Below are 20,345 nucleotides of genomic sequence, written 5' to 3'. Positions count from 1 at the left end.
CTACAAAGGACATGAACTCATCATTTTTTATGGCTGCGTAGTATTCCATGGTGTATATGTGCCACATTTTCTTAATCGAGTCTATCATTGTTGGACATTTGGATTGGTTCCAAGTCTTTGCTATTGTGAACAGTGCCGCAATAAACATACGTGTGCATGTGTCTTTATAGCAGCATGATTTATAGTCCTTTGGGTATATACCCAGTAATGGGATGGCTGGGTCAAATGGTATTTCTAGTTCTAGATCCCTGAGGAATCGCCACACTGACTTCCACAATGGTTGAACTAGTTTACAGTCCCACCAACAGTGTAAAAGTGTTCCTATTTCTCCACATCTTCTCCAGCACCTGTTGTTTCCTGACTTTTTAATGACTGCCATTCTAACTGGTGTGAGATGGTATCTCATTGTGGTTTTGATTTGCATTTCTCTGATGGCCAGTGATGGTGAGTATTTTTTCATGTGATTTTTGGCTGCATAAATGTCTTCTTTTGAGAAGTGTCTGTTCATGTCCTTTGCCCACTTTTTGATGGGGTTGTTTTTTTTCTTGTAAATTTGTTTGAGTTCATTGTAGATTCTGGATATTAGCCCTTTGTCAGATGAGTAGGTTGCGAAAATTTTCTCCCATTTTGTAGGTTGCCTGTTCACTCTGATGGTAGTTTCTTTTGCTGTGCAGAAGCTCTTTAGTTTAATTAGATCCCATTGGTCAATTTTGGCTTTTGTTGCCATTGCTTTTGGTGTTTTAGACATGAAGTCCTTGCCCATGCCTATGTCCTGAATGGTAATGCCTAGGTTTTCTTCTAGGGTTTTTATGGTTTTAGGTCTAACGTTTAAGTCTGCAATCCATCTTGAATTAATTTTTGTATAAGGTGTAAGGAAGGGATCCAGTTTCAGCTTTCTACATATGGCTAGCCAGTTTTCCCAGCACCATTTATTAAATAGGGAATCCTTTCCCCACTGCTTGTTTTTCTCAGGTTTGTCAAAGATCAGATAGTTGTAGATATGCGGCGTTATTTCTGAGGGCTCTGTTCTGTTCCATTGATCTATATCTCTGTTTTGGTACCAGTACCATGCTGTTTTGGTTACTGTAGCCTTGTAGTATAGTTTGAAGTCAGGTAGTGTGATGCCTCCAGCTTTGTTCTTTTGGCTTAGGATTGACTTGGCGATGCGGGCTCTTTTTTGGTTCCATATGAACTTTAAAGTAGTTTCTTCCAATTCTGTGAAGAAAGTCATTGGTAGCTTGATGGGGATGGCATTGAATCTGTAAATTACCTTGGGCAGTGTGGCCATTTTCACGATATTATTCTTCCTACCCATGAGCATGGAATGTTCTTCCATTTGTTTGTATCCCACAAACAAATGTAGTTCTCCTTGTAGAGGTTTGTAGTTTTCCTTGAAGAGGTCCTTCACATCCCTTGTAAGTTGGATTCCTAGATATTTTATTCTCTTTGAAGCAATTGTGAATGGGAGTTCACTCATGATTTGGCTCTCTGTTTGTCTGTTATTGGTGTATAAGAATGCTTGTGATTTTTGCACATTGATTTTGTATCCTGAGACTTTGCTGAAGTTGCTTATCAGCTTAAGGAGATTTTGGGCTGAGACAATGGGGTTTTCTAGATATACAATCATGTCATCTGCAAATAGGGACAATTTGACTTCCTCTTTTCCTAATTGAATAACCATTATTTCCTTCTCCTGCCTAGTTGCCCTGGCCAGAATTTCCAACACTATGTTGAATAGGAGTGGTGAGAGAGGGCATCCCTGTCTTGTGCCAGTTTACAAAGGGAATGCTTCCAGTTTTTGCCCATTCAGTATGATATTGGCTGTGGGTTTGTCATAGATAGCTCCGATTATTTTGAGATACGTCCCATCAATACCTAATTTATTGAGAGTTTTTAGTATGAAGGATTGTTGAATTTGTCAAAGGCCTTTTCTACATCTATTGAGATAATCATGTGGTTTTTGTCTTTGGTTCTATTTATATGCTGGATTACATTTATTGATTTGCGTATATTGAACCAGCCTTGCATCCCAGGGATGAAGCCCACTTGATCATGGTGGATAAGCTTTTTGATGTGCTGCTGGATTCAGTTTGGTTTGCCAGTATTTTATTGAGGATTTTTGCATCAATGTTCATCAAGGATATTGGTCTAAAATTCTCTTTTTTGGTTGTGTCTCTGCCTGGCTTTGGTATCAGGATGATGCTGGCCTCATAAAATGAGTTAGGGAGGATTCCCTCTTTTTCTATTGATTGGAATAGTTTCAGAAGGAATGGTACCAGTTCCTCCTTGTACCTCTGGTAGAATTCGGCTGTGAATCCATCTGGTCCTGGACTCTTTTTGTTGGTAAGCTATTGATTATTGCCACAATTTCATCTCCTGTTATTGGTCTATTCAGAGATTCAACTTCTTCCTGGTTTAGTCTTGGGAAGGTGTATGTGTCGAGGAATTTATCCATTTCTTCTAGATTTTCTAGTTTATTTGCGTAGAGGTGTTTGTAGTATTCTCTGATGGTAGTTTTATTTCTGTGGGATTGGTGGTGATATCCCTTTTATCATTTTTTATTGCATCTATTTGATTCCTCTCTCTTTTTTTCTTTATTAGTCTTGCTAGCAGTCTATCAAGTTTGTTGATCCTTTCAAAAACCCAGCTCCTGGATTCATTAATTTTTTGAAGGGTTTTTTTTTGTCTCTATTTCCTTCAGTTCTGCTCTGATTTATTTCTTGCCTTCTGCTAGCTTTTGAATGTGTTTGCTCTTGCTTTTCTAGTTCTCTTAATTGTGATGTTAGGGTGTCAGTTTTGGATCTTTCCTGCTTTCTCTTGTGGGCATTTAGTGCTATAAATTTCCCTCTACACACTGCTTTGAATGCATCCCAGAGATTCTGGTATCTTGTGTCTTGGTTCTTGTTGGTTTCAAAGAACATCTTTATTTCTGCCTTCATTTCGTTATGTACCCAGTCGTCATTCAGGAGCAGGTTGTTCAGTTTCCATGTAGTTGAGTGGTTTTGAGTGAGATTCTTAATCCTGAGTTCTAGCTTGATTGCACTGTGATCTGAGATATAGTTTGTTATAATTTCTGTTCTTTTACATTTGCTGAGGAGTGCTTTACTTCCAAGTATGTGGTCAATTTTGGAATAGGTGTGGTGTGCTGCTGAAAAAAATGTATATTCTGTTGATTTGGGGTGGAGAGTTCTGTAGATGTCTATTAGGTCCACTTGGTGCAGAGCTGAGTTCAATTCCTGGGTATCCTTGTTGACTTTCTGTCTCGTTGATCTGTCTAATGTTGACCGTGGGGTGTTAAAGTCTCCCATTATTAATGTGTGGGAGTCTAAGTCTCTTTGTAGGTCACTCAGGACTTGCTTTATGAATCTGGATGCTCCTGTATTGGGTGCATATATATTTAGGATAGTTAGCTCTTCTTGTCGAATTTATCCCTTTACCATTATGTAATGGCCTTCTTTGTCTCTTTTGATCTTTGTTGGTGTAAAGTCTGTTTTATCAGAGACTAGGATTGCAACCCCTGCCTTTTTTTGCTTTCCATTTGCCTGGTAGATCTTCCTCCATCCTTTTATTTTGAGCCTATGTGTGTCTCTGTACGTGAGATGGGTTTCCTGAATACAGCACACTGATGGGTCTTGACTCTTTATCCAATTTGCCAGTCTGTGTCTTTTAATTGGAGCATTTAGTCCATTTACATTTAAAGTTAATATTGTTATGTGTGAATTTGATCCTGTCATTATGATGTTAGCTGGTTATTTTGCTCGTTAGTTGATGCAGTCTCTTCCAAGTCTCGATGGTCTTTACATTTTGGCATGATTTTGCAGCGGATGGTACCGGTTACTCCTTTCCATGTTTAGTGCTTCCTTCAGGAGCTCTTTTAGGGCAGGCCTGGTGGTGACAAAATCTCTCAGCATTTGCTTGTCTGTAAAGTATTTTATTTCTCCTTCACTTATGAAGCTTAGTTTGGCTGGATATGAAATTCTGGGTTGAAAATTCTTTTCTTTAAGAATGTTGAATATTGGCCCCTACTCTCTTCTGGCTTGTAGAGTTTCTGCCGAGAGATCCGCTGTTAGTCTGATGGGCTGCCCTTTGAGGGTAACCCGACCTTTCTCTCTGGCTGCCCTTAACATTTTTTCCTTCATTTCAACTTTGGTGAATCTGACAATTATGTGTCTTGGAGTTGCTCTTCTCGAGGAGTATCTTTGTGGCATTCTCTGTAATTTCTGAATCTGAATATTGGCCTGCCTTGCTAGATTGGGGAAGTTCTCCTGGATAATATCCTGCAGAGTGTTTTCCAACTTGGTTCCATTCTCCCCGTCACTTTCAGGTACACCAATCAGACGTAGATTTGGTCTTTTCACATAGTCCCATATTTCTTGGAGGCTTTGCTCGTTTCTTTTTATTCTTTTTTCTCTAAACTTCCCTTCTTGCTTCATTTCATTCATTTCATCTTCCATTGCTGATACCCTTTCTTCCAGTTGATCGCACCGGCTCCTGAGGCTTCTGCATTCTTCACATAGTTCTCGAGCCTTGGTTTTCAGCTCCATTAGCTCCTTTAAGCACTTCTGTGCATTGGTTATTCTAGTTATACATTCTTCTAAATTTTTTTCAAAGTTTTCCACTTCTTTGCCTTTGGTTTGAATATCCTCCCATAGCTCGGAGTAATTTGATAGTCTGAAGCCTTCTTCTCTCAGCTCGTCAAAGTCGTTCTCCGTCCAGCTTTGTTCCATTGCTGGTGAGGAACTGCATTCCTTTGGAGGAGGAGAGGCACTCTGCTTTTTAGAGTTTCCAGTTTTTCTGCTCTGTTTTTTCCCCATCTTTGTGGTTTTATCTACTTTTGGTCTTTGATGATGGTGATGTGCAGATGGGTTTTTGGTGTGGATGTCCTTTCTTTTTGTTAGTTTTCCTTCTAACAGACAGGACCCTCAGTTGCAGGTCTGTTGGAGTACCTGGCCATATGAAGTGTCATTCTGCCCCTGCTGGGGGGTGCCTCTCAGTTAGGCTGCTCGGGGGTCGGGGTCAGGGACCCACTTGAGGAGGCAGTCTGCCCGTTCTCAGATCTCCAGCTGCATGCTGGGAGAACCACTGCTCTTTTCAAAGCTCAGATGGAAATGCAGAAATCACCCATCTTCTGCGTCGCTCACACTGGGAGCTGCAGACTGGAGCTGTTCCTATTCGGCCATCTTGACTCCTCCCTGAGAGAACACGGATTTTTATCTGTTTTGCTCACTACTGGATCTTTAATACACAGACCAATCCATGGCATATAGAAATCACTCGAGAAGTATTTGTTGAGTAAATGAATAAATGGTCCTCGAATTCTCACTGACTCTTCAATCTGATATCCCTTTCATTCAGCACTCTCCAGTGTCCACTTAGCTTATAACTTAGGCTTTTTTACATAAATTTTAGTTAGAATAATACTGACAAATCTTTCTCATCTCAGGTTACTTCCTCTGAGTAGTTTTCCCTGTCCCTCCAATCTGAATTAGGGAAGTCTGTTATTCTATAGAACCCTGTTTTTTCCTTCATAGCACTTGTGCATAAGACATCCCTATTTCTTTAGTGTGCATAAGCGTAGGCTCTCTGGCTTGTGTTATAAACTCTATGCTTTATGTTGACCAGAGTATGTCTCTTCATATTTAAAGGAAGCTTTTAGAATTCAATAACATTTCTCTTTCTCAAGAGCCTGGCTGAAAAAGCTATCACTTTTAAGACTTTATGTCTCCTTTCAGACATTTCAATTGACTTTTTCATTTGATCTATATCTGTTTTGTCCTTGTGTAAACTATATAGAAAATTATGAATGGTGGGAAAAAATAATGGAAATAAGGAAGATGATTATCTTGCTACACAAAGAAAGTGTTAGATATGCCAGGGACAACATTAGGTGACAGCACCAACAAGGAGTGAAGGTGATCTACTGGGACATCAACTCCAAAAGAAGATGAAATTTTGAGAGGGTGAGATCAGCATTGAGGAGCTAGGAGAATAATCATGTGACTGATGAATTGCATGGTATAAGGAGAAGAAACTGTCATCATGGAAGAGGGGAGGAATGGGTTCCAGAAGTGCCCCATTAAGAACCACAGAAAGTGTAAGAAATTTGTTAGTATTTTGGAATGTATGATATGAAAATATTGGGGCATGTAGTTAGCAGAGGAAAAATGAGCCAAGGAGGAGGAGGCACAAATAACCTGGAGTAAAGTTCTGGGGAGGATAGACCTGAGTATTTTGTGCTGTGATCATAAGTGGAACAAATGTGAGGCAGGGTGAGATTGCCCTTCAGCTTCCCAGGCAATGCCAGGGTCCAGTTTGAGTGTTGGGATGGATCAAAAAAATTAATTCAAGAATCTTGGTTTCTGGATAACAAAGTTGAAATGTAATAAGGACATTAGAAAACACGGGTACAGATGCGAAAGCAGGAACAATGAAAATAATTTAGCTAAGAAACATATGGTTTAACTGTTTTCAGTTTTACCAGGCTTAAGGCATCCTATTTATAACAGATATATTTAATGCTCTCTTTATTATCCTTAAATGAAATTTAGGTAATATAACTTAATTTTGTGTATTCTTATAAAATCAATATTTTACCTTAACAGATATAATAAATATAAAGAAGTATTAACAAAGTAAATTATAGAAAAACAATATGTTTCAATGTCTATACTTTTTTGAAAGATCACATTAGAACAGCAAAATTGTTCCCCCAAATTTTAAAATCATGTTTCCTTCCTTGACAATTACTGGTTGATGTGGTTTGGTTGCATGTCCCCACCAAAATCTCATCTTGAATTATACTCCCATAATTCCCACATCTTATGGGCGGGACTCAGTGGGAGATAATTAAATCATAGGTGCTGTGTTCCCCATACTATTCTCATGGTAGTGAATAAGTATCACAAGATCTGATGGTTTGATAAGGGGTTTTGACTTTCACTTCTCTTTCATTCTTTCTTTGCACTGCCATGTTAAGAAGCGCCTTTCACTTTCTGCCATGATTGTGAGGCCTCCCCAGCCATGTGGAACTGTGAGTCCATTAAACTTATTTTTCTTCCAAGTCTTGGGCATGTCTTTATCAGCAGCATGAAAACGGACTAATACAGTAAGTTGGTACCAAAAGTGGGGTATTGCTGAAAAGATACCTGAAAATGTGAAAGCAGCTTTGCATCTAGGTAACAGGCAGAGGTTGGAACAGTTTGGAGGGCTCAGAAGAAGAAAGGAAAATGTGGGAAAGTTTGGAACTCCCTAGAGACTTGTTGAATGGCTTTGACCAAAATGCTGATAATGATATAGAAAATGAAATTCAGGATGAAGTGGTCTCAGATAGAGATGAGGAACTTGTTGGGAACTAGAGCAAAGGTGATTCTTGTTACGTTTTAGCAAAAAGACTGGCAGCATTTTGCCCCGACCTAGAGATTTGTGGAACTTTGAACTTGAGAGAGACTATTTAGGGTTTCTGGTGGAAGAAATTTCTAAGCAGCAAAGCATTCAAGAGGTTACTGGGGTGTGTTAAAGGCATTCAATTTTAAAAGGGAAACAGAGTATCAAAGTTCAGAAAATGTGCGGCCTGACAATGTAGTAGAAAAGAAAAACCCATTCTCTGCAGAGAAATTCAAGCTGGCTGCAGAAATTTGGATAAGAAAGGAGGAGTCAAAGGGGAAAAATCTCCAGGACATGTCAGAGATCTTCATGGCAACCCCTCTCATCACAGGCCCAGAGGGCTAGGAGAAAAAAATGGTTCCATGGGCCAGACCCAGGGCCCCTCTGCTGTATGCAGCCTAGGGACTTGTTGCCCTGCATCTCAGCTGCTCTAGCCATGGCTAAAAGGAGACAGGGTACAGCTTGGGCCATGGCCTCAGAGTGTGTAAGCCCCAGGCCTTGGCAACTTCCACCTGGTATTTGCTGTATGCAGCCTAGGGACTTGTTGCCCTGCATCTCAGCTGCTCTAGCCATGGCTAAAAGGAGCCAGGGTACAGCTTGGGCCATGGCCTCAGAGGGTGTAAGTCCCAGGCCTTGGCAACTTCCACCTGGTATTGAGCCTGCAGGTGCACAGAAGTCAAGAATTGAGATTTGGGTACCTCTACCTAGATTTCAGAGGCTGTATGGAGATGCTTGGATACCCAGGCAGAAGTTTGCTGCAGGGGTGGAGCCCTCATGGAGAACCTCTGCTACAGTAGTGGAGAAGAAAAATGTGTGGTCAGAGCCCCCATACAGAGGCCCTACTGGGGCCTAGTGGAGCTGTGCGAAGAGGGCCACTGTCCTCCAGACCCCAGAATGGTAGATCCACCGATACCTTGCATGGTGTACCTAGAAAAGCCACAGACACCTAATGTCAGTCTGTGAAAGCAGCTGGGAGGGAGGCTGTACCCTGCAACGCCACAGGGGTGGACCTGCCCAATACTATGGGAACTCATCTTTTGTATAGCATTACCTGGATGTGAGACATAAAATCAAAGGAGATCATTCTGGAGCTTTAAGATTTGGCTACCCTGCTGGATTTCAGACTTGCATGGGGCCTGTAGCTCCTTCGTTTTGGCCATTTTTTTCCCATTTGGAATGACATTTACCCAATGCCTTTATTCCCATTGTATCTAGGAAGTAACTTGCTTTTGATTTTATAGACTCATAGGCAGAAAGGACTTGCCTTGTCTCAGATGAGACTTGGGCTGTGGACTTTTGAGTTAATGCTGAAATGAGTTAAGACTTTAGGGGACTGTTGGGAGGTATAATTGGTTTTGACATGTGAGTACATGAGATTTGGCAGGTGCCGGGGGGAAATGATATGGTTTGGCTCCGTGTCCCCACCCAAGTCTCATTTTGAATTGTACTCCCATAATCCCCCTCATGTTGTGGGAGGGACCCAGTGGGAGATAATTGAATTATGGGTGTGGTTTTAGCCATACTGTTCTCATGGTAGTGAATAAGTCTCAAAAGTTCTGATGGTTTGATAAGGGGTTTCTGCTTTCACTTCTCTCTCATTCTCTCTTGGCACCACCATGTAAGAAGTACCTTTTGCCTTCTGCCATGATTGTGAGGCCTCCCCAGCCTCATGGAACTGTGAGTCCATTAAACCTATTTTTCTTCCTAGTCTAAGGTATGTCTTTATCAGCAGCATGAATATGGACTAATACATTGGTCAAGTGTATTCTCTTGGTCTAATAATGAACTACAGACAACTTTAAAAATACTGGGCTAAATAGACCCTCAAGATATTTACTTTATAATTTTTTGAAGCCAGAAAGATTGAAGGAGGCCAGATGGAGCTTAGAATAGAATAGAATGTTTATACATATAGCAAAGAAATCTTTTATTTGATGACTGAGTGACTTCTGCCTGCTAGGTACTTTGTTAACTATATTTATGCTGTATCTTGGCCGTGAATGTTGTAATAACAGCAAGAGGGAGTAGGTACTATTATTACTCTCATTTCATAACTGAGGAAGCTGAAGACTAGAGATGTAAACTAACTTGCTTATTTGTCCAGTAAATAGGGAGATGGGATTCAAACACTGATCTTTCTGCTTTTAGAATCAAATTACATGGCTATACTATATTTCTTTCAGGCAGAGGTCCCTGGTACAGGAAGATGATTTGATAAACACTTGTTGAATGAAAAAGCCAGTATGCAGAGGTTTATGAGAAGGAAGCAGTTGCTCACTTAATAATTTTTAAATGTTTTCCCCAAATGAACCTAAGATTAGAAAACAAAGACAAGAATGAAAGGCTTTGAGACATGTAAAACATCTTTGACAATCATTCTGTAATGTCTGCATCAAGTTCCAGCCCTGCAACATCATAAAACCTTCCAGATTCCAGTCTCACAAGAACATGATCCTAGAAGATTCTGGTGTTCATGGCTTCTGCCCACAGTGCAGGTATATACTTTCAGACCCTCACATAACCACAGCTAACCCTTTGGGACAACAAACTGAAGAAAGGAATAGCACCTACAATATTAAGAGAAAAGTACTGTGGGGTTATTAACTTTCAAGGTTCAGTTGCTGTTCAGAAGCCTTTCTCCATCATCACCATTAATGGATGTGATCCACAGAGGAGCTGGTGCAGGATGAAGAAGGCTGTCCTCCCTGGAAACGATAAAATTAGCCACAGGGCTCAGATTGCTTAATCGACCATCTGGAGTTTATGCAGACTAACTTTCTCTTTTTTAAAAATGTTTCTTTACTTTGCCAGACTAATTAGCTTTGTACTTTTAGTGAACTTAACCAGGAGATACCAATGACACGGCTTTCAGTGCTGAGCCTCAGTAGAGAGTCAGGAAGATCTCATTTTGGGGAGACTGCCAAGAAAGGAAGAGCTCTAAATGTAAGCACTGGACTTGGGAAACACACAAACAAAACAAAGAACACAGTCTCTTTACCTTGCACCTGTGTGCCCCTTTTAGAGCTTAGTTTTTATTTTTGAAAAAGCAGATTTCTGACACCACCTCTATTATGGACAAGCAATCTTTCCCTTTTTTCACATTCACCTTTTGGAAGCCTATTCATGTGCCATTCTGATCAGCTGGTAATCAGACTTTTTCCTGTTTCCTATGCAGCCACAGAGAAGGGCTAGATTTGTGGAGAAACAGAGTACTAGAGAAGTAGCCAGGGTGTTTTAAATTTGTATGATTTTCAATATCCCGGGAGCAGGATGGTCCCTGCTATGAATCTGGCAGCCAGCCTTCTTCTTCTTCTTTTTTTTTTTTTTTTTTTTTAACCAAACCATCTGGCAGCCTCAGAGCCCAGTTCTTTGGTAATAATTGTGCTACTTACTCCATCTGTACTTATAAGATAACTAGTTGTCTTTGCAAATTAAGCCAGCCCCATCTGTTTCCCTACCTTATAAACGAGTACAAGGGCTCCACACCCCTCCTGGAACGTGGACAACATGAAGCATGGAATGGAGCACCATGGAAGTGGGGAGAGAGCAGGGTTTCCTTTCCTACTGCAAGGCTGAAAAGAGAAGGGCTGCCTTCTGAGGGCTCAGCATTTTCTGTCCTGGGTTTGCAAGGGAGCATGAATCTACAGTGGGTGCTCTGTTCTGTTTGCATCCAGGTTGCTAGACTTTAGAAAAGGCAAAGTTACTCCAAGTGATTGGCTGTGAGTAGGGTCAGTTAAGAGCCAAGGTAGAGATGAATGCTAATGCAGTGACCATTCTGTTTTCTGTAAATGCTGTGGGATTGAAAGGAGAGAAGTTAAGAGAGAAGGCCAATAGGACCTCATTAAGTTGTTCTGATTGTCTCGCTGCTATTTCTCTCCAAACCTGTGGAACAAAAGACTAAATTTTTTTCTCAACGGAGACCTATAAGAGTTAAAGTTACTATAGTTTTCTAGAGTGACTAACAGAGAACAGTTAACACATTTTGAGAATCAAGCTCAATATTTGACATCTTTCTGCTACCAAAGTTTGCACATTGGTGACTCCCCAGGAAGGCTTCCCCTGTGCTCCAAGGAGGGTATGAGAATTGGTCAAAATCTCCCCTGTATTAAAGGTTAATTAAAAACCAACCAAACAAAAATTAACAGCATGACTTCCCCTCTTCCACAAAAATAAAATGAACATACGCCAATGATTTTATTTAACTGATTAATTAGTAAGGAAACCAGTAAGATGTTACAACTGGTTCAAAGGAGAACCCAAAGAGCAGAAATATTTATAGGCAATAGAATGCTTAAATGAATTTGCTTAATAAATACAAAACTGGTTTCTTCTGCCAGGAGAGAAGAAAAATAAATGCACCTATACCAGTCAAAATCCATTTGGGTATTTATTGATAAGTATTATTTGCATTGTTACTGGTTATGTATGATTTTCAGAGTTGTAAGATAGCTCAAAGTCAATGAAAGACAAAGAGATCTCATAAAATCAGGTAATGAGAAGGGTTTGGGGCCTATAGAGTAAAACACCTGGGTTTGGGTTCCTATTGTATCACCTATTTGCCTTTTGTTTTTCTACATTAAATTTAATAATTTATGTAACCTCTCTCTAAGCCTCTAATTCCTTATCCATAAAGTGGGGTTTAAGTGACAAGCTCTACCTCACAAGGATGTTGCAATAATCATTTACAGGTATAGATTTTTATAAAGCAGAGTTTAGGAAGTGCTTTCCTACACAAATGTTATCAGTAATAATAACTAATATGTAACTGAGTTCTTATTATGTACCCAACATTATGTCAAGCACATGGATGACCTCACTTAACTTTCACTTTGCCTCTATGCAATTCTTACTATTATTTGACAAAATTAAAGCTTAAAGAGGTGACTTACTATTTAATGTCATAGAGTGTCAAAGTATGTAATTGTACTACCCAGAGCAGGGCTATGTATGTAGGAAAGAACTTTAGGTGAGAGGAGTTTCACTTTCTCTTGAAATGCAAATAGTTGCTTAGGGATTTGAGATACCTGCCCATTATGGGGGTCTAGTGAAAGGAAGGTATCTTTGCTGAAGGAGTGAGTAGAGAAAGCTGACCTTGGAAATTGCACTTTAGATTTATTACTCTGGCCTAGGAAGACAGTCTCCACATGGTGGTGTCTACAATTCAGTCCTGACCTACCTCCTTCTCTTCTCATTTTAGACAATGGGCTCTAAACAGAAAATGGAGAAGTCTGACATATTTTGCTTGAAGAATGCCATCGACGAAAAATCTTGAATGAATATTCCCTCTTTTCCTCACTTTTTATCCTAGAGTTTCCTGAGAGTTGGAGACTATTTCTACCCTTCCACTTGAGAAACTCAAAACAGTATGTCATTTTAACAGGGCTATTTTATAAGATTAATGATGTCATTGGTATTTATACTGAAGGCATTAATTTGATTGTGCTAATATTAACAATCTGTTTTTTTGTACTTTGATAAATATGGCTTTGTTTAAAACTTTTTTTTTATTCACAGATGAAGTCATATAAAAATGTTGAGGAAAAAATTTAACCCAACTGTTAAAATTTATTTTCGAAAATAAAAAACAAAATAAAAAATCAATATGTTTAGCAAAACTCAATGAATTTAATTTTCATTGACATGTTTATTTTTAATGAACTGAATATTTACAAATACTTTTTTTTTTTTTTTTTGTCTGAGACAGAGTCTTGCTCTGTCACCCAGGCTGGAGTGCCGTGGCGCCATCTGGGCTCACGACAAGCTCCACCTCCCGGGTTCATGCCATTCTCCTGCCTCAGCCTCCCGAGTAGCAGCTGGGACTACAGGCGCCTGCCACTACGCCCGGCTAATTTTTTTTGTATTTTTAGTAGAGATGGGGTTTCACTGTGTTAGCCAGGATGGTCTCGATCTCCTGACCTCATGATCCACCCACCTCGGCCTCCCAAAGTGCTGGGATTACAGGCGTGAGCCGCCGCGCCCGGCCTACAGATACTTTAACAATGGAAACGAAGTTTTCTTAAAGAAAAATAAGAGTGATTAGATTTGGCTAAGAAAAAGTACAACCGTTTCTTTATAATATTTTTTCCCAGGGTTATTCTGTGTGTTCCTCCAGATGCCAGTTAATTTTATAGAGTCCCTTTTTGTCTGTCAGTTGGGATTGAATGATGGACTTTTAGAACTGGAGAGCCAACCTCCTCTTATCCTCCGTCACCTTTATAGACAAGTAACTGAAGCTTAGGTTATTTTATGAGCAACATTATTGAAACGATAAATATGGTTTAATTGAGTAGGCTCTGTAAATCCTCCATCATCGTCATGGTATATCTATCAACAAAATGATTTATGTATTTTTGAAGCTAGAAATTTCCCTTTCTTTATCACTCTGGAAAGGAAAAACATCGACATTTACTAATTCTAAGTTATTTGATTTCAACTGTCTGATTTTTTTTAAATGTTGATTACCCCGTTTAGGCTTGTTAATTGTATTATTATCAGTCCTTTCCTCCACTTTTCTGTAAATGTGATTTTGAAAATGTATAGAATAGCACCACAGTGCAATTCTTTAGGAACATTTTAAGCACCCTAGAGATTTTTCAAAGAATCATCCATTTCCACCAAAATATGTCTGGCCTAAAGAAATGCATGCTTCAGGAATATTTCCGCATTCTAGCTTGTGGCTAGTGGATTGAAGCTAGGTCAGCCCAGCAACAGTTTAGAAAAAAATGTATGGCTAAGGCCAGGCGCAGTGGCTCACACCTGTAATCCCAGCAATTTGGGAGGCCGAGGAGGGTGGATCACCTGAGGTCGGGAGTTCGAGACCAGCCTGACCAACATGGAGAAACCCCGTCTCTACTAAAAATTACAAAATTAGCCAGGCGCGGTGACACATGCCTGTAATCCCACTTACTCGGGAGGCTGAGGCAGGAGAATTGTTTGAACCTGGGAGGCAGAGGTTGCGGTGAGCCGAGAGATTGCGCCATTGCACTCCAGCCTGAGCAACAAGAGTGAAACACTATCTCAAAATAAATAAATAAATAAATAGAAAAAGAAGAAATGTATGGCTATGAGGAAGCAGCTATCTTTTAGGCTAAATTCAAAAGTATTTCTTTCTAAATTAGTACTTTCAGTGGCACTTACATGGAGAGATGTTAGGGAAAAATCCTTCAGCTACTTTGAAAATCCTGGGTCAAGTGGAAAAGACCGTCATTCTTCCCTAAACTGTAGCACTGCTGCTGTTGTTGAAACTGAGTGATGAATTTCTGCAAGGAGAATCATTTGGCTATTTCCAGTCTATTTCTACATATGTAAAAGTTTTTCTGGAAAGTCTTGGAAGTGAACTACAATCATTTACAGAAAGAATGGCTCCTGAATCTGAATATCAGTGTGTAGGCACCTGGGTAGAAACTCACATCAGGAGCTGAGGAACCATTTATCACATCAGGATTCTCTCTGAACCCTCACAAGGCCTTCTGCATGAGTTTCTATAAATCTTTCATCATGGCCATGAATTCTTTATCAGCTCTAGATTTTTCTCTCTTGCCATGCACAACTTTTTCTTCACATTTTTCTCTCTAACAGATTGATCATGTCTCCTTAGCATATTTTTTCTTTCATTTGCCTTTTGCTAATGCTGTCTTTTAGGTTATTGCAGCAAATGGACTAGTAACTGCAGCATCATTTGTTTTTTGTGGTCCAGTGAGCTAAGAACACTGGATTTCAAGTCAAGTGAGCAGGGTATTAATCTGTTCTCTTCTCACAAGCTGTGTGACCTTGGACAAGTTATTTGAAATCTGTCTGTATACTTTCCTGATCTACAAAATGGAGCCAAACAAGCTTACCTCATGAGGACTGACAGATGATGATAGCCATGCTCCAGTGAGTGCCAGCTTATGTCAGACACCACGTGAAGTGCTTTACCCAAATTTTCCATCTTCAAAACAGCTCTCCAGAGTAGGCTATTATATCACCATTTTATGTATTAGGAAACTGAGACCCATAAAAGTTTCTCTAGCTATTGAAGTCAGACAGGTTTTGAACCTAGATGTCTGTGGCCACAAAGGGATGGTCTCTTGGAATATCACAGTGCTTCCCAGTAGGTTTCAAATATTGCCTGTAATCTACCTCTCTAGTTGATGACAATGTAAACCACTTATGAATTTCCTTCACCTACTGGACTCTGTCTTTTGGACCACCTATTTCTCTTTACAGCTCTAGCTTTAAAGCCAAGTTGCCAAGTTATCCTATCATTTGGTCCAGGCTTTTTATACTTTCCATGGTAGTAGTTAAGAGCATAGACTTTAGAACTAGAATGCCCAGCTTCAGATTCCAGCTTCCCAGCTCAGCTGTGTGGCCTTGAGCAAGTTACTTAACTTCAGTATGTCTCAGTTTCCTCATCTGTTAGATGGAGATACAGTACCCATGTGAAGGTTGTTGGGAAAATTAAGTGAGTTGTTTTAATCAAAGCACTTTGAACATAGCTTGGAAAATGGTAAGAGCTATATCAGTGTTGGTTATATAGTAGTCTGGGTTGTGAGGCCTCAGCATGATGTTCTCTCTCTAAACTCATTCGATGTATGACATATAATTATGGTTTTCTTTCCTAACCTTCAGTTGCTATCTTTAAAATTTTTATTTTTGTGGTTTCAGGTACAGTGTTAGTTACCTAGGCAGATATGTAACAACTTGATACTTTCTTTCCTTAAATGCGCATTACACTGTAGCTTAGTCCAATGTTCCTTAGATGCCTTTGGCAAAAGTGTTACAAGGTATATATATAAAAAAAGATTCTTTTCATGTCATATACGTTTGTGTCATTTGTGTGTCACATAAACTTGGGAATTGCAATAAACTATAATATCTGCTTAGGAATTTGTAATGAATATTAGCAAATTTACTTCCCCGAGAATTCCAATAGAAAATGAATGAGTTTAATTTTGTTTAAAATAGTGCTTCCCGAATTATTTTTCCAATTCACTCTCCCATTTATTAAGAAAATACCCACACAGTGTTGAAAATGCTTGTCTAGTGAGCTCTGACTTTTGTTAGTAAGAGAACACCTGAAAAAAGTACTTAGGAAAACCTGTTTTAAATATTGGCCCTATAGGATTTCTATTTTTGTAGCAAACTAAATTATCAGAAGGCTAATTGTTAGCTTATCTTGATTCAGAGTATTGTAGAATCACCAACACCATGTTGCATTTTAAACTTATGAGCTCTGTTTATGCTGAATATAGAGATAAGAAACAATAATTTGAAATTAATTTGAGATATTATGGTCCATCGTGTCGAGAACATTGCCTTTGTTGCAGACTAAAGTCACTATGACTTGAATATGTCCCCCAAAGTTTAGGTATTGGAAACTTAATCCCCCATGCAACACTGCTGGAACCTTTAAAAGGTACTAGGTCACAATGGCTCTGGTCTCATCAGTGGATTAATTATTGATGAGATAATTATTTTGGGAGCAGGTTAGTTACCTCGGGGGTGGATTCTTGATTTAAAAAAGGGGGTAAGTTTAGCCCTTTTCTGTCTTGATCTCGCATGAGTGCTCCCTTGCCCTTCCACTGTTCATCACAAGGAGGCTCTCACTAGCTGCAGCTTGGACTTCCCAGCCTCCAGAGCCATGAGTAAAGTACATTTTTCTTCTTGATAAATTACTTACTTTCAGTTATTCCATTATAGCAGCAGAAAATAGACTAAGACAAAGATCTTTTACATATAATCTTCTACACTGAATTTTGTGTTATATGCCTGTTGGGAATAATTTTGTTTCCCTTGAAGAACCAAGGGAAATAATAGTTTCCTCCTTTCTGATGAGAATCTTTTTACAGCAGATTCTAAGATGCTCACAGAAATAGCTGAAACCTCAGCAGGACAACTTTGTTGTTCTTAGATTTGACATTTTTATATTCATCTTTTCTCTGGTCCTAGTTTTCTATTTTTATGTAAATATTTGATGTCAGTTTCTTTTATGATAAGCCACCTCAAGATCTTTGTGGAAAGATATATGCATATAATAGACATAAAGATATTAAACAAGAACCACTTTAAAAGTGAAACACTTGCTATCAAAGCAAGCCATTGCAATGTAAGTTTCTGTGAGAGCTAAGTACAAACTAAGCAGCTCAGAAAAATTCAATGGTGTGAGTGGGGAAAAAATGGAAGATTCAGAGAGGATCTAACAGGTGAGCTGCATGCTGAAGGATAAGACAAAGGGCTTTTTATGAAGAGAATAATATCTATATAGGTAGAGAAGCTGGAAAGTCTATCTGCAGTATATCTAGGGATTGGCTGGCATTGTGGCAGATCTGAGACACAGGGTTATTGGGAGCAACGAAGCAGAACTATTGAGTAGTATTGAGTAGAGCTTTGTATTGTGTAGTTCCTTCTTATTTCCAGAGTGATTAGAAACATGTCCTCAGAGTCATGGTGACTCTTGGGTCCTTGAAGAGCTCTCTCTTCTAACCTTTGGTGGTGCTATTTTGTCTGATACCTTTTTGATGAACTATCATGACAGTGGTTTGTATCTCCAAGATAAGGATTAAATTTTCAAAAGAGGAATTAATAGGATGCATTGGAGAGATGTACATGTTATAAAACAATGAGTCATAAGTGACCTGTGGCTGTATGAAATGTCCTGGGCAGAAATTATATCTTTTGGGTTTATTTTCATCTGGTGCTGCTTTATCTGACTTTATACACTGTATTACCACAACCCATCAAATAGATTTTGTTTATTAAAGGAAGTCAATTGACTGTGCCATTCTGTGCATATATTATCTATTTAATAACAAAGGAAGATAGAGTCTTCTTTTTTTGGTGACTGTTTCCTTTGCAAGCTGCTGCTTCTATGCGTTTCATTAGATCACTGTCACCACAGTTATTAACAGAGAACTCTTTTTTTGTGTTGCACATTGCAATGAAAAGACATCCTTGTAACTTTGCCAAAAGATGACAGCTTCAGGATGGAGCCAGTTACAGCTGATTTTCTCCAGGTCTCTCTCTCTCCCATCAGACACAATATGATATTTGGGATCCCCTATCCTGCCACACTCATACTCCCCACCCACATCTGTTCTCAGTTTTTCTGCAAGGATATTTTCTGAATTATACCTGATAACTTCTCTGAATTATCAGTATTACTTTTTAAAATCATAGAATATACACATTTGTATCTATTTATGATAAAATATAATGAGTTTGATCCATAAGATTTTTGCTTGTACAGAATCAATTCATTGAGGAAAGTTAATCAATCCACACTGTCATGTGATATCATAGAGTTCAATAAGTCTTTCCTGCTTTGTCTGGAATTTTTATTTTTTTAATCCACTTTTAGTCCTGTGAAGATATGAGATATATTAAAAGACTCACTATACATCCTGAGAAGAGTATTGGTTTTATATTTTAAAAATTACTAGCCCCCTAGAGAAAATTCTCAGTGTCTTAAAGATACTGTGTCCTTTTCCATCTGACCTAAGACCTTCTACTAATACTTGAAGTTCCTGACAGCTGGGATATTCCTCTCATTAATTATAAAAGAATATCTAATCTATTAGGAAATCATTTCAAAAATATTGTTTGCTTCCTACCTTTAGAAAAAATAAAAGTTTAGGGCTATTCTAAGTTTGTCCCCAGTTATTTTTGTCTTACTGAATTTTACTTATTTGTGGGTGATAATATTTAGTTATGTTATTTCTTCCAAAGACATACACACATTTTATATGTTTGTGTGTATAGGAAAGTTTAATCAGAGGCAAGGAAACCAGATTCAAAATACTTGGAATTTTACGAAAAAATTCTAAATGAAGATACAATCCTGTGTTTCACAATGTACTCTACTGATGAAATTTATTGTATTCCCAGAATAGATATTTATGGTAGACAATAAGTAAAGACTGGTAATTTATGGGACTATAACTTGGCTTCTGATTAGTTATTTTTATTCTCATTCTATGATTTTATCTGGGATATTTTTACTCTCATGTACCTCAAGTTCATTGAAGATTGGGGCTGCTGTCTCAGATTCTTTGGAATAGCTGACCTTTAACATGAACCTTTGCCATTTCAGCATCTTCTTATTGTACTAAGCTAGGCTTGTTGTTCAGAGATGGCAAGGCAGGAGGTTCTTGTTATATAGTAAGAAATTATGATGGTTAAATTAAAGTAGGTTTAAACATCATCATATCAATATTATCAATAAATGTGAATGGCTTAATATCCTGATTAAAAGGTAGAGATTGACATTTGGATAAACTAGAAAGACCTAATTATATGCTGTCAGCAAAACACTTTAAGCAGAAAGACAGAAAAAGATTAAAAGTAAAAGATGGGCCGGGTGCAGTGGTTCACGCCTGTAATCCCAGCACTTTGGTAGGCCAAGGCGGGTGGATCACGAGGTCAGGAGATCGAGACTGTCCTGGCTAACACAGTGAAACCCCATCTCTATTAAAAATACAAAAAAAAAAATTATTAGCTGGGTGTGGTGGCGGGTGCCTGTAGTCCCAGCTACTCGGGAGGCTGAGGCAGGAGAATGGCTTGAACCCAGGAGGCGGAGCTTGCAGTGAGCCCAGATCGCGCCACTGCACTCCAGCCTGGGTGACAGAGCAAGACTCCCTCTCAAAAAAAAAAAAAAAAAAAAAAGTAAAAGATGGTAAAAAATACATTTGCTAACACTAATCAAAAGAAAGCTTATGTAGCTCTATTAATATCAAAGTCAATTTGAAAGCAAAGTATATTACCAGGGATAAAAAGAAGATCATTTCTTAATAACAAAGGGATCAGTTTATCTAGAGGACATAACAATCCTAAAGGTTTATGCAACAATCCTAGACACTCAAATACACAGAGCAAAACCTGATAGAACTGCAAAGAGAAGTAGACATATCAACAGTTATACTTGAATATTTCAATGCCCCTTTCTCAATAATTGATAGAACAAGTAGACAAAAATCAGTAAAGGT

Source organism: Pongo abelii, chromosome 1 (assembly GCF_028885655.2).
Source record: "Pongo abelii isolate AG06213 chromosome 1, NHGRI_mPonAbe1-v2.0_pri, whole genome shotgun sequence".
Lineage (NCBI taxonomy): Eukaryota > Metazoa > Chordata > Mammalia > Primates > Hominidae > Pongo > Pongo abelii.
Note: the sequence above shows the minus strand (reverse complement) of the source record.